The sequence below is a fragment of the Marmota flaviventris genome, chromosome 2 (genome assembly GCF_047511675.1).
Source record: "Marmota flaviventris isolate mMarFla1 chromosome 2, mMarFla1.hap1, whole genome shotgun sequence".
Lineage (NCBI taxonomy): Eukaryota > Metazoa > Chordata > Mammalia > Rodentia > Sciuridae > Marmota > Marmota flaviventris.
Genome location: NC_092499.1, coordinates 150,029,840 through 150,045,948, shown reverse-complemented (window position 1 = coordinate 150,045,948; position 16,109 = coordinate 150,029,840).

Sequence of the window (16,109 nt, the reverse complement as noted above, 5' to 3'; positions counted from 1 at the left end):
GGCTGAACTCCAACCTTGAGTGGACCCCATTGTTTGACTTCTGCCTGTATTTGTCCTTGCCAGAGAAAATCTCCCAACCAGACTCGTTTCCCCTCCACGAATTGGAACAAGACTGGGGATGTCTCAGCAATGCTGAGCATCATTCCCATGGATGTCTTTTCTTCTCACTGACATAATTTCATGTTCTCTTCCATCTCACACCCCATCCTCAGGGATGCCTTCACCTCCTATCCTACATGTGAAAAATTGAAGCCATGACAAGGGGCTCCCCTCAACTCCATCATCAGGTTGAAACACATCCCATGTGGCACCCATTCTCCCATCTTTGCACTAGAAAATGTGTCTGTTCTCACTCTCTGCCCCTCTTGTCCTTGCATGCCATCTGGCTGTCCAACCCTCTGACCCTTCCCTCTCCCTCACTGTGACTTCTACCTCACCACTGGCCTGTTTCCCTCAGCATGCAGCATGCTCCAGCACCTTCCGATCTCAAGGAGCATGTCTTGGTCATCAAGTCCCTCCACTTTTTTCTTCTGTTTCATTTCTCTGCCCTCCTTCATAACAGATTGCCTCCACATGACTGGATGTACTTACTGCCTCCATTTCCATGTCTCTAAGACCCATGCCTCTTGAGCTTCCATATGGCCACTGTCCTCTGCCTCCACTGAAGCTGCTTTGATGACACTTACGGAGGCCTCCTTATTAGCAAATCCCTTCTCTCATTCAGGGATGGCCACAGTGTCCACTGCCTCAGTATTTGAATACCCTCACTTCTCTGGCTTCCTGGGCCTCTCACCCACTCAGGTTCCTCCTGCTGTATTTCACATCCATGTCTCAACTGTTTTCTGGCTTATTCTCTGACCAGTATTCAACATTTCAGGGCTGAGGGCTTGGCCCTGGGCTCTGTCTTCTCCTCCATCTCTTTTTTTCAGGTGATAACATTTGGACTCATGGCTGGAAATGCTTCCTATATGCTGAGGACCCCAAGAGGATGTCCCCAGACCTTGCCCCTGAATCCTGTATTCTTATATCCATCGGCCTCCTTGGGATCCTCACATGGGGGTCTAGGACACATCGCACATGGAATACAATCCAAATGGAGTTGTCAATCTTCTCTTCCCCCTAGGAAAAGCAAAGCAAAGCAATATATCTATTTATTTTCAATCCTTCTACAACCTTTCTCTCAGGCCTTCTGCCAAGAGAACACCTTGGAGATTCACCCCAATCATCTGAGTCAGACTGGTATCACGTCCTTTGTCCTTTGATGACAGAAGTTGGCAGGAAAGGACTTGTTGTCCAAAGAATGTCATGCTCAGCTTCACCCTCAGCCAAACCTTCAGCATCTCTGGTTTTCTGACCTCTGCTACCCATCCAACCTCCTTGCCTGCCCACTATGCCTTCGCACTTCTCTGACAACAGCAGCCCCGTTTCTCTCTGGAGAAGTCACCTCTCTCCCATTCTCAGTCTGCCTGTCTTAGCTCAGGGCAACCCAACTCCCCCAGCTACTTGACAATGTGCAGGTGACTTCAGTGTGACCAGTTGATCTATTCCCCTTCCTCAGGGACATGACTCAAGCTAGGCCCAAAAGACTAAATTCCAGAACTATGGAATTACTAGAAATGTGAAGCTAACCAGATAAAAAGAAGACCCTGGATCCAACTGAGCCTCAATTTATTTCTATACCCCAAGTGACTTCTCCATTTTTTTCACTTATATTGACTTAAGTCAGGGTTGTTTTTTTTTTTTTTTGGAATTATTTAACCCACAGTGCAAAGAGCTCTGATTAACGACCAATTCATTCGTTTATCACTGACTGGTTTAACAACTATGTGTTTAACAACATCTGGTAGTAGTGATCTGTCTAAATCAGCATTCTGCTCACATCACTGAAACCACCAAGTTTCCTCAGCTACCCCATTGCCTGTAACATCAAGTTCTGGACTTTGTGATTTAATAATTGGACCCCATCTGGATTTCTTGACTATCCTTATCTGAGGCCACTACGTCAAGGGAGCTAATTCCGTTCTGGTTCCCTTCCAAACCCATACTGGTTCTGCTTTCAATCCTTTCTTTGCACACTTTTCATTTCATCCATCTCCAAGGCTCATCTCCCACTCACAGCCCCCCCCCCCCCAAGGAGGTACCCTCCATGGCCCTGGTTCACACGTGATCCATCCCTCTGTAGCACACCCCACTCACGGGATCCCAGGCTCCCTGATCTCAGTATATGTGAGTCCTGTCTCCTAAGAGTAGCATGAAGACAGGGCCTGGCTCTCCTGCTCTTTTCATGCCCCAAGTCCCCTGGGCAGCAGTGAACCTGCTCAGGAATGACAAGAATATGACAATGTTTGCTACTTACCAGACCCGGTTCTATGTTCACTCAGTCAGCTCTCATGATAGCCAAGGGCTGAAGAGCTGGGCACCCAGGACCTCACACAAGGTCACATGGCTCAGAGTTGAAGGGTCTGGAATAGATGTCTGCACCTACCTCAGTGCACACTTGGACTTCAGAGCCAGGACATGGATGCCTCCTCAAGGAGGATGGGCAGAAGAGATTTTCAAGGAAAATGCATTTCTCTGTTAACCCAGTGCCTGTCCTGCCGTCTGTGGTTAAGCATCTTGAACTGAAGGTCTTGGAGGTTCAAGAAGAGCAGTCCATGTAGCAATATCCAGCTACTCAAATATTCCTTCTTTAAAAAAATTTTTGTTTCTTCTTTTTTAGTTCTACATGACAGTAGAATATATTTTTGACATACTATATTTGCATACTTAAATATTTCTAAATGTAGATTACTTTCAACAGCTGAACTGGAACACCCCCCCACCTCCACCCCCCCACCCCCACCTCAGACCAGGAACAAGCTGCAAACAAGCAGAGTTCTGTAGTGTGGCCCTATTTTGAGTAAAATCTGGCCTGGTAGCTTTCTCTCCAGTTACCCCTGACTTAGGCAGGCAACCACATTGACCCTGAAGTCCATGTGGTTGGAGAAATGGCCTTCTTCCCTAGGAAGCAGGGAGTCAGCCAAGAAGACAACACAGACAGACCAGAAGCCCTGCTGAGACAGCAGAGGGGAACAAGGCCTGGCTGCCCTGCCTCCTGCTCCCGGGGCCGATGGCCACCAGCCAGGTCAAGCCTGTCATTGACCACTGAAAAGCCCTGGGTTCCAAGCCAAGGATTGCTGGGTCCCCTCAGAAGGACTAAGCTGGTCTCCATCTGATGACAGGGGTCAGATTGATGGATCTTGAACCAGAGGTTACTGGTTTCTGTCCAGTAAACACTCTTGAGTTTCATTAAGTCTTTCCACAAACACTGATTGATGGTCAGGCCCTGGGTCAGTATGTGAGACAGAACCAGGCCTCTGTCTCCTAGAGACGAGATCACAGTGATGGTAGAGGAAGAAGAGATTGGGAAGAAGAGGACACAGAGTCTCTGACTTGGCTGTGGCTTTGCTGAGAAGCCCCGTGGTCTCTTTCTCACGCTTGGGATGTGGGAAGCTGTGAGGAAGCTGGCGCCACCGTCTCTTCTCCCACTTTTCTTGGCATCAGGGCACTTGATCCTTCTGGGTGCTTCTGGAGTAACCATCAAAACCCCAAACAAACAAACAACAACAACAGCAAAACACACAGGGGATCCTATCCTAGACCCAGAGGCAACACAGATCCTCCTCTTCCTCTGACCCCTTTCTACCTGCTGCCCTTTCTTGTAACAGAAACCCGATGTTCTGAGCTGGACCCATCATGCCCATCCCCAGCAGGTGTGGGGAGGACATTAAAATGGCCTGTTCCTTATGGCTCCTGAGGGGTGACATGTGAAGACAGAAAACACACAACCTTTCAATTCAGAAAGATCTATCTTGGAATCCCAGCTTGACCACTTGGCAAGGATGATGTGAAAGGATTGAGAGCTTAGACTGAGCCAGACAGCCTGGGGCCAAATGACAGCACTGCCACCTACAAACTGTGGAACTTGTCACAGTGTGTCACGTAACGTTTCTGTGCCTCCATTTCCTCCTCTGTAAAGTAGAGATCACCAAAGTACTTGCCACTGAGTGGGTGAATTTGCTAGCAGGAAGCACTTGGCTATTATTAATTATTGCTAGCCATGTTTACTATACCTAAGGCAGGGATACTGAAAGAGCTAAATGGGCTAATCACTGAAAAATGTTGAGTAGGTGCCTGACAAATACGAGTGTGTTTTCTTCCACATTTCTTTTGATAAGACAAAGAACACGTGGAAGGCAGAATCTGCCATCTCCACCAACCTGACCGCTTAGGCCTGCTGGGGAGGGGACTGTCCAAGAGGCTGCTCCTAAGGGTAGTAGTGTCTAGATTTCATATTATAACACCCCCAAGTCCTCCAAAGGGATGTTTAAAATTCTTGAGATGATATAAATTTAAATTCACTTTAATGTTTAATTGTGAATTTTTATTTTTTTAAATTTGTTTTAATTAGTTACACATGACAGTACAATGACCTTGACATATCATACATTTGAATCAGATGGGGTATAATTTCTCATTTTTCTAAGTGTACAGGTGGCAGAATCACATTGGTCATGCAGTCACGTATGTACCCACAGCAATAATAATGTCTGTTTTATTCTGCTGTCCTTCTATTCCCCCCTTCCCCTCCCCTCCTCTCCCATCACTTCTCTCTACCCAATCTAAGGTGACGCTATTCTTTTTTTTCCTCACATCTTTATACATGTATTTTGTATAATTATGAGGGTCTCCTTCCATCTTCCATGCAATTCCCCTTCTCTCTCTCTTTCCCTCCCACTCCTCTTCCCTATCTAGAAGTGATCTTCTTCTCATGCTCTTCCTCCCTACCCCATTTTGAGTCACCCCCCTTATATCAGAGAAGACATTCAGCATTTGTTTTTTGGGGGGATTGGCTAACTTCACTTAGCATAATCTGCTCTAATGCCATCCATTTCCCTGCAAATGCCATGATCTTGTTATTTTTTAGTGCTGAGTAATATTCCATTGTGTATAAATGCCACATTTTTTTTTATCCATTCATCCATTGAAGGGCATTTAGGTTGGCTCCACAGTCTAGCTATTGTGAATTGTGCTGCTATAAACATTGATGTGGCTGTTTCCCTGTAGTATGCTGTTTTTAGGTCCTTTGGGTATAGTCCAAGAAGAGAAATAGCTGGGTCAAATGGTGGTTCCATTCCCAGCTTTCCAAGGAATCTCCATACTGCTTTCCAAATTGGCTGCACCAATTTGCAGTCCCACCAGCAAGGTATGAGCATACCTTTTTCCCCACATCTGTGCCAGCACTTGTTGTTGTTTGACTTCATCATGGCTGCCATTCTTACTGGAGTGAGATGGTATCTTAGAGTAGTTTTAATTTGCATTTCTCTGATTGCTAATTTGCATTTCTCTGATTGCTAGTGATGGTGAGCATTTTTTCGTGTTTTTGTTGATTGCTTGTATATCCTCTTCTGAGAAGTGTCTGTTCACGTCCTTGGTCCATTTGTTGATTGGGTTATTTGCTTTTTTTTTTTTTTTTTTTTTTTTTTGGTGTTTAACTTTTTGAGTTCTTTGTATACCCTAGAGATTAGAGCTCTATCTGATGTGTGAGTGGTAAAAATTTGTTTCCAGGATGTAGGCTCCCTATTCACCTCACATATTATTTCTCTTGCTGAGAAAAAAAAACTTTTTAGTTTGAATTCGTCCCATTTGTTGATTCTTAGTTTTAATTCTTGTGCTATAGGCATCTTATTAAGGAACTTGGGGCCTCACCCCACGTGATGGAAATTAGGGCCAACTTTTTCTTCCATTAGACACAGAGTCTCTGATTTGATTCCTAGATCCTTGATCCATTTTGAGTTAACTTTTGTGCATGGTGAGAGATAGGGATTCAATTTTGTTTTGTTGTATATGGATTTCCAGTTTTCCCAGCACCATTTGTCGAAGATGCTATCCTTTGTCCATTGCATGCTTTTAGCACCTTTGTCTCATATAAGGTGGGTTGGTCTCTGTATCCTCTATTCTGTACCATTGGTCTACCAGCCTGTTTTGGTGCCAGTACCCTGCTGTTTTTGTTACTATTGCTCTATAGTATAGTTTAAGATCTGGTATAGCGATACCACCTGTTTCACTCTTCCTGCTTAGAATTGCTTTAGCTATTCTGGGTCTCTTATTTTTCCAGATGAATTTCATAATTGCTTTTTCTATTTCTGTGAGGAATGCCGTTGGGATTTTGATCGGAATCACATTGAATCTGTAAAGTGCTTTTGGTAATATGGCCATTTTAATAATATTAATTCTGCCTATCCATGAGCAAGGTATAATTATAAATTTTTAAAAAAGATATCTCTTTTAGAAAGAAGCAAAAACAGCAGAGAAATAGAAGATGACTCACAGTGGTCACAGGAATTGGCCAGCCAGCCTCAGGCATCAAAGGAACACCAAGAAGCCCAGAGGACACACCTGGCCCCTGACCCTAGGAGCAGAATGCCTGCTTCTTGGCACGGACTCTTTGCCTTGTCCGGGGAAGGAAGCAAAGTGCTGACCAGGAAAGATGGGAATTAAAAATGCTTATTCTGCCTGGAGTTCCTGCTCCTTCCCTCTTGCCAGTAAGGGAATTTTCTTGCTGCCTCCTCTATAGCATATCTGGGGAGGACGGAGGAAAATAGCCAAGGGCCCCTGAGCTGCCACCTCAATGCTGGAAGTGATTGTGAGAAGGTGAGAAGGGAAGGGGGAGGTCCCCAGACACAAACAGTCACCTGCAATGGCTGAACCACAGCCTGACCAAAGGGCTCTCACAGAAGAGGGTTGGCCCAGCATGCAGCTCCAAAGAGCCCTCCTCGCTGTCGCCGTCTTGGTACCTAGTCCGTGCCCACTAGCAGGGGCAGGTGGTAGGCATGCCACATTGAGGGCCTTTTTGCACACAGCCTGCAATGAACCTTATGTGATACTAGGGGCTGTGGACAATGACCACTTGAGACCCCAGAATTAGTGGCTTGTATGCCCAGGAAGTTCTAGGTTGGACCTTTGCCAAGACCCTTTCCCTGAACACTGACCATCACCTTCTGTGCTGTCTGGACACCAGGGTGGATCTGTAAGCCAGGAAAGTGTCTCAAAAGTCATTGCATTTCAAGTTCACACTATATCTCCCCTGAGCTCTCCATTGTAGCTCTTGTTAATGCATCTGTCTAAATAGTGACTTTGGCCCTGACCAGGCCTCATCTCAGGACTCAGTTCTCCTTGATGTCTTCCTTCTCTGACCCCTGGCTGCAGTCTGCCTCTCCAGCTGGCAGGGCCTCTCTTGCTTGGTCTGAGGGTTCCTACAGGCATCCTTGGGCTGGGCCAACTGCGGTGAGAACCAGGCCAGCAGTGCAACTCAAGCCAAGACAGGTGAGACAGGTGGCATATGGACAAGGTCTCCTGGGGAGAGCAGTGTGGCAGGTGAGTCACTCCAGAGAAATCCTCTGGTGTTATAAATAGGCCCCACTGGCAGGGATGGGAGGGAGAATGATAAAGGACCATTGTAGGAGCAGCTTCCTGATAGGTAGTTATTGTACCATGATTAATCCCCTCTGAGGGAATTCCAGTCTGCAAGACAGTTCCAAGCCCCTTGCGTGCCAGAGCCAGAGTTGTGAGGTGCACGAGGTGCCCAGGAGGCTGCTGGGGCTGCACCTACATGATGACATTTAATTAATCAGCACACCAACCTACCCGATAAGTAGGCTTATCCTCCATTTAGAGATGGATAAACAGAGAGGTTCCTGCCCAGACTTCCGGTTCTCACAGCTGACTTGAGTCAGTGAAGGAACCAGGTCTGTCTGACAGCAAGGCCTCTGCTCCTTCAGTCAGGCCATGGGGTTTCTTGGCCAGCCAAAGGGGCCACAAAGGGCCCCTGGAACTGCAAAATGATCAAGTCATCAACTGTGACATCCAGGGCTTCCTCATGTGGTGCAGCCAACCAAAGACTCCACTGATATTCAGGCACAAGACTGCCCAGGGGATCCACTGCCCAGGGAGTGAAGTGGATGGAAATCCATTTAAGGAATACTGTATCTGTTAAATCTTCTTCTGTTTTTTTTTTTTATTTCCCTGTAAAAAGTTAAATAAAATCAAGAAAGACTCCTAATAGAAACTAAGCAAAGGTACTGTTCTCAGCCACAAGATCATCTTGCTTCTATTTGCCAATGAGGGCCAGGTCTCTGAGACAGCTCCAGAAATTCTCTGGCCCACACAGCCAGGCCCACTCGGGTTCCTCCCACATGCCCCTCAGAGGAAGCAAGGCTAAGTCTGCTGGGTGAGCCCCAGTTGCCTCAGGGGAGACTGGGACCAGCTTTGCTTGGGACCCCACCCAGTGCCCTGGGGCCTGAGGCCCAATAGGCAGGATTGTGTGCATTCCTGAGCTGCTGGGGACCTGGACATCAGGGGCTGAGTGACCTCAGAGCCTGAGGAGAGAATTCTCCCTTCTGCCCATGGACTTGAGGGTGTTGCTGAGATGGAGTCTTCTTCCTCCAGTACAGTGTGCACAGGGCTGGAGCTAGCTGAACCCTCTCTATGCCAGCAAGACGAGAAGGCACAAATGGCACCTGAATGCAAAATGGAGGGTTTTGTTGGCTTGTTTGTTTTTACATAAATACCAAACAACCGTCTCCTCCACTGAGCTCTGCCGCTGAAGCGTGCATTTCAGGGAGGGAGGAAGAGTCTGAGCCTGCACAAGTATCTGCCCATGTGGAAAGGGATTCTGAACAGTGTGTCTGGGGAGGGTCCTTTCTACTCTGGAGATCCCAGATGGAGCTGGCCACAGCCTGGACAGACTGGCTCTTTCTGCGGACACCCTTGAAGTTCTCACCACCAACACTGTGGGATGAAAGCCCCAAGCTGAGCACTCCATCTTCCCTCCTAGTAGAGATTTTCGAGATCTGTAGCTCCTGTGGGCCTGGATGTGGTACACACAGGTTAGAATCAAGCAGAGAAGCTTTAAGCTGAAATAGCTTTGACCTCAACAGCCAAACCTCAGTGAAATGACTGTATGGTGTGTGTCATCTGTGTACCTGCTGGCTTGTTTCCTTCAGCGCCCCCAACTGCAGAAACCCAGATTCACAAGCCACACACGAACCCCTAAGTACAGAATCCCCACCCACCCAGCCCAGTCTTCCCTCCCAACGGTGAGACATGACACCTAATTTATCAAGGTTTGAAGAAGCCAAAGAAGTACGTACAGCATCACCTGCTATAGTCTGTAGCCAGTGGCTCCATAAGTGTTGCCAAGTCATTTGTCCAACAACCCAACAAGCGAGAGTAATTACCACCATGCTGGGGGCAGCACAGCCTCAAGGGTTTTGAGGAGAGGAATCTGCATGCTCTGAACACAGAAGTTGGCATGGAAACAACACACCCATCTGCAGAGTCATTGCTCACCCAGGACCAACTGTAGCTCTCTTAACCTGCCAATCCTCTAGCAGAAAGAACCAAAATGTAGGGTCTGCCACTCCCAAATGGCACATACATCCTTCCCCACCATCACTCTGCTTATGAATGACTGGGCCCAAAGTGTGACTCTCTGAGGTCCATGACAAATGGGGCAGGGTACAGCAGGCCTATCCTGCTTCAGGTGAAGTTGAGTTGGTCCTCCTGCCTGCAAGAGCATGACCCAAACTGGGCCATTGGACCTTATGAAATTTTCTGGTAGATATAACACTTAAGAGACACAGCTTCCTTCTAGATCTCAACTAGAAGACCAGGACTTGGGGAGGACACCAACCAGTCCCTTTGTCTTTCCTTCCACATCATTACTATGGCAGTTGACTCCCAAATCTGTACTTTCAGCCCCTGAGTCCTCTCTGAAGCTCTAGCTCCTACATGGTAGCTCTTCAGGTTATTGTGTCTGCTCTGCGTGTCTCAAACTTATTATGTCCAAAATGAGCTGACTTGATTTTCAACATTCCCCGTTGACTTCAAACCTACCATCCTCCCACACTCTATCTGGATGAATCTGTCCAGGCACAAGGTCAGAAATACCTACAACTCCTCACTACCTCCACCACCTCCATTGCCACTACTTACATAGCCTCCGCCATCACCTCCACCATCACCTCCACCTCCACTTCCACCACGGTCACCATCCTCAACTCCTCCACCTCCACTCTACCACATCAAACCAATTACTACCACCACCACCACTGCTGTTACCCCCCCAGCCACCATCATAATCATTTCTACCTCCATCACCACCACTAACACCACCTCCACTTCAACTTCTACCTCCATTTCTGCCACCATTAAAACCATTATCACCATCACCATCACCACCTCATCACCTCCACCACCACCTCACACACCAAACACACACACCACACACGCTTACTGGGTGGTCCAGTTCTAGTGATTTCCTCTCCTATATTTCTCTGGAGTCTGCCCTTTTCTTGCATAAAAGCTGCCAGAGTCCTACATCAATCTTGTCACCACCAGCTCTGCTTTTTTCATCTCCTTCACATCCTATATGGCCTATATACAACTGTTAGTGTAAACTTTCTAGAATTTTTAAAGCCTTGCAATAACTCCATGACAAGTACTCTCAGAATTGTGCTGTAGAAAACAGAGCCTTCCTCAAATTTGGGAAACACGGGGTTAAAAACTTACATGCTTTCCTTTTGCAAATATTTGTCAGAAGCTTTAGCATGAATGAGCACTGAGACACATATAGGGCACTGGAGCAGAATTTCTCACAACTTTTTCTGGAGCTCCTCCAAGAAGAAAGGATGCCAAGGCTCCTCTTTGTCTCTGGTTTCTTTCCTCTTACCTCAAAACCCCTCCTCTCTTATTGATTCTTGACCCCAAACTCCTTCTTTCTCTTACACACCTTCCAAGACTGACACTATCACTTCCTGCCTTCCTTTATTCTCCAGTATTATCATCTTTTTTCTGAATTTCTGATTTCTCCATCAATCTAGGAGTTCCCCAAGTGTGGGAAATGATGGTGACCTCCTGGGCCAATGAAGTACCTGAGAAGTGGCAGGTGCCCCTTCCGTGTTGGTGGGGTGACTGTTCAATGATTACTGATCTGGGCAAGAAAAGTGGAAGCAAAACCAGAAGCCTCCTGATGTGACTTGCTCCATCTCATCTTTCCCTTCCTCTCACTCCTCAGCCCACGTCCCCTGGAGTCTGCCTCTACCCCTCCATCAATGCTGCTCTTACTAATGTCACCAATGACCCAAACCACTAAATTTGCCCGGGCATATTTAAATTTTCAATTGATCCAACCTCTCAGCAGAATTCTACACAGACTGGTCTTTCTGAATCACTCTTCAGTACCACCCTGTCCTGTTTTTTTCTCCCACCCCTCAGTCACTCTGCCCTGGTCTCCTTTATTGACCCATCCTTCTCTCCCCTTCCAGGCAATACTGGCATTTCTTCAAGCTTGAGCCTTCTCTGTCTGTCAGTGACTTTTTGGACCTGGGCTGCCATCCCCTGGCTTTGGCCACTCCCCATCCTCCCAAGACTCCCTCACTGATGTACCTGCCCTACAACCTCCTCTCACCTTCAAGTCTCATTTTGCCAACTGCCCCTTTGACTAAATCCTTTGATATCTCATTGCTTCACACTTAGTGTAGCCAAAATACTAACTCTTGATTGTCCCCCTCAAACCTGATCCTCCTCCAGGATTCTGCCACCTCCAGAGACGGCACCACCTTCAGTTCAGCTCACTCACCTCCCCAGCTTTGCCAAGAGTCAGCACTCTAAACAAATTCTGCAATAAAAAACAACTGAAGTGATCTATACTCTTAAAATTTTAAGTGTGTGATGCAATCTAGTTACCTAAAGGGACAATGTTGTACAGCAGATCTCTAGAACTTACTCATTTTTCTTAACTGAAACACTATGCCTCTTATTTAGAAAATTCCTATTCCTTCCACCATACAGTCTCTGATAACCAACTTTCTGCTTGCTGATTCTACAAGTTTCACTATTAGAAACATCTCATGTAAGTGGAATCATGAAGTATTTGTCTTTCTGTGACCCATTTATTTCATTAATGCCCTACAGATTTATCCATGTCACTGCATATGACTGAACTTCATCTTTTTTTTAAGGCTGAATGATACTCTAGTGTATATCGAGTTCTTTATCCATGTATCCATTGATGGACACGTAGGTTGACTCCATGTCTTGGCTACTGTGAATAGGAATGCAATGACATGGGATTGCAGACATCTCCTAGAGACCCTGATTTCCATTCTTCTGCATAAATAGTCAGTGGTAAGATAGCTGGATCATACAATGGTAATTCTGTTTAATTTTTTGAGGAATTTCCATAGTGTTTTCCACAATGGCTACATCATTTTTCTCTCCTGCCAACAGTGGATGAAGGCTCCAATTCCTCCACATCCTTGCCAACCCTTGTCATTTTTTTTGTTGTTGTTATTAATTACCATCTTGACAGGTGTGAGGTCATATCTCATTGTGGTTTTGGTTTGATTTCCCCTGATGATTAGTGACATTAAACTTTCTTTTTAGTTCACCATTTCTCTTGATTCCCCACTGCTGTCATCCTATCCAAACACCATCCTCTCTTGCTTGGATTCTTGTGGCATACTCCAAGCAGGTCCCCCTTTCCCCACCCTTCCCCCTGCTGTACCCCCATCTACTCTCTACACAAGCAAAGACATCTTTCCAAAAACAAACCATTCCCTTTTCTTAGGTACGCTATTTCCTCCTATAGTCTCAGGATAAAATTGAACAGCCCTGGTGTAGTCCCCACCTTAACAGCAGAGTCGGCTGACTTTCTGGTCAGCCATACTGGCTTTTCTAGAATATTCTCCCAACCCATTTTCTTTTCTTATATCACTCACAAAAACTCCTATATATCTCTCCTTAACTTCTTCAGAGCTCAGTTCAAATATCATTTCAGTCACATGCGTTCATCTGACCTTACATATACACATTTGCCCCTCCTTCCTAAACTCATCACAAATAAGTGGGTAACTATACTTGGAGTCTGTTCTTGCTGTCAGAAGGCAAATCCCAAAAGCACAAAGGAGCACATCTATCTTGTTCTAGCTGTGTTTCCAGGACCCAGAAAGAGCCTGGTTCCCAGGTGGTCTCAGTCAATACTTCTTAAATTAATGCATGAAGAGCTTTATTGTAGTTACAGCTTAAAGCTTGGGTTTTAAAGTCAAAAAAACAGGGCTCCACCTCTCACAAGATTTAGAGCCTTATGTCTCAGCTTCTCTAATTATAAAAGAGATATAAGTGTGCATGGAGCCCGGCATATTTCCCACCAGGCAAGGTGGCGGCCTCGCTCTCCTCAGCAGATTAACATAAATCTTGATCATGGTTTCCTAAAGGTTCCAGGCTCTTTGATGATCAACTGAGTCACACAAAATGGAGATTGTGTACATTTCCTAGGACTGCCACAATAACTATAGCCTGGGTGGCCCAAACCACAGACATTTATTGTCTCACTATTCTGGAGATGGGATGTCCAAGGTAAGGTGTCTGCGGGGTTCGTTCCTACCAAGGGCCATGAGGAAGAATCTGTCCCAGTGTTGTTCCCTATTTCTAGTAGTTTGCTGGCACTCTTTGGCATTCCTTGGATTATAGAGCCTTGCTTTCATTTTCATGTGATGTTCTTCGTGTATGAGTTCTGTGTCCAAATTTCTCATTTTTATAAGGTCACCAGTCACATTGGGTTAGGGACCCACCCTACTCCGGTATGACCTTTTCCTAACTAATTACATAAAAAAATGTCCCATTTCCATATAAGGTGAAGTCCTAAGGTACTGGGTATTGTGAACACATCTTCAGTTTCGGGGAGGATGCGATTCAACTCTTAACAGAACTTGTTTGTGGGATCTGAGGAGGAGGCCTGGAGAGGCCAGCTGGGCATGGGCAGGGCCTCTCTGTGGTTGGTGGCAATTGGGCATGATGATTGCCAATGAGACAAACCCAGAGCTGAGTTGCCAGTGTTTTGAGGCCCTCAGTCTCTGCCTGGCCAAGGAAAGCCCCTATGGAATAAAGGGACTTTCACCCACCTTCAGAGCAGGCAGGGAGAGGGAGCCCTACTATATCTCTGGGGAGGAACTGAGTGGGGGCAGGGATGGCTCTCCATGCCTCATCCGAGACCTCCTGCCCAAAGCTCCACAAGCTAGTTCAGCTCCATATGCCTGGCTCCTCATCTGACCACAGACTGACCTTGGCATCTAGCAAGACAATGGCTCCTGCAGCTCACTTATCTGCTGACAGAGGAAGATGCTGGCCTCCCCCCTTCTCTTTACCCTGTTACTAAGAACTGAGGGCCAGCCAGAGTCTTCCCAGAACTGGTAAGATAAATGAGTGAGAAAATATTTCCATGACTCAGCTTACTTCCTACAGCTTCGTGCCCCATTTCAAGCATGCAGACTCCACTCTGGACAGGAGTAGCCATGTAGAGAGCTTTCACCATCAAGCAGTGGTGCCCAGGGTGCACCTATGACAACCATTCCAGGTTGCCAGTACCCCATGGTATGTGTGACCCTCAGCAGCTGGAAGGCATAGCAGGCTTTTACCATAGAGTGTTTTGTCTGAAGTAAAGGTGGCAGAGGGATGGGTTCCTGCCAAGGACAGCAATCAAGGCTAGCTTGTCACAATCACAGTTCTCCCTTTTCTCTCCCATGCACACATCTGGGCTCCTTGTATTTGGCTTATGAGCCACAGTCCAGGCACATAATAGATGCTCACTAATCAACATTTCCTGAATACTTCCTATGCTCAGTGAGAAACCCTGATTCCTCTCACAGTCTGCCTGTTTCTGGTTCTGTCTGCCTCTGATTTTCATCTCCCAATTTCTCCAGTCTGCCCATCTCTCCATCCACCAAGGCTCCCATCAGGCCCACACTTTCCTTACCCAATGTGGCAACTGCACTTGTTCTCATCTTCACTTGCTGGTATTGCTCCATCTCCTCCCTCCTCCCCTTGACCTCCAGAGCCCCAAGACAGCTCAAGACCCTGCATCCATCCAATCATGCACTATCTGGATGGACATAGTCCAGCCTCCATCTGTTTGGCTATCTTTCCTGGCCAGTTTCCCCCATGCCCCAAACCACACACCCATGCCTTGGCTCTCTGTCCCAACCACGCCAAACCATTGCCTATTCTAGACCAGGTCAGGTTATTTCCCACCATTGGACCTTCTCCCATATTGTTTATGGAATCTTCTTCCCTCAACTATCCAGCACACAAATTCCCATTTATTCTGTGAGACCCAACTCTTACATCAATCCCTGGGACATGAACCTTGGTTACCCTACTCCTTCATCCCTCCTCTCAGAGCAGGTTGGACACACTCTCCTGCTGCATTCATCACTGTTTTGTGATCCTTTGCTGTTTAGCTACTTTCTTTCATGAGTCCCAAAGGTTCTCCAAGTGGTGGACCAAAATCTCCTAACAGTGCCATAACAAGGAAGGTTACCTGACTCCATGCCAGAGATTCTTATTGAGGGGCACAGGAAGGAGAATTCTGACAAACATACCAGTGGTCTTGATGCAGGTTGTCCTGGGGCCTCACACTGAGACCTGCTGTTCCTGTGGGCTCCATGCTGGAGGATCCTGTCTTCTTCAGAAGGGCCCCCAGCTCCAGCTCAGTGCTCATTGCATGGAAAGATGAGAAGTTGAAGTCAGGGCCCTTGGCTCACAGCATGGCTTCCCCCCACCCATACAGCCAAGTTGCTATGGTAAGCTTCTCAGCCCCTCTGAGGTTCAAGGAAGACCACCAGGCTCAGCTCAGAACTGAAAAACACAATACCCTTGGCCACTGTATTGGAATCCAATACATGACCAGGGGACAGAATTGAATCTATGGCAACAGGAGCTTCATATGTTTTTTTCCCATTGGTCCTGAAGCCTCACTCTGGTAATACTATGGCATATCTCTTTACAAACAAGGTAAGTTTTTCTTGGAAAGTAATCCCCTCTCTTCTTGGAATGAGGAGTGTAAAACCTATCCTGAGTTCCCCTGAGTGTTTTGCCAACTTTTAGGAAGGTGGGTGTTGATGCATAGACATTTCCCAAGAAAACAAAAAGTGAAAAGTATCTCAAGCTGCTGCATGTCCCCTATGATGGGGACAGGCCTTGGGGTGAGGGCCATGGGGAGCATTGATGAC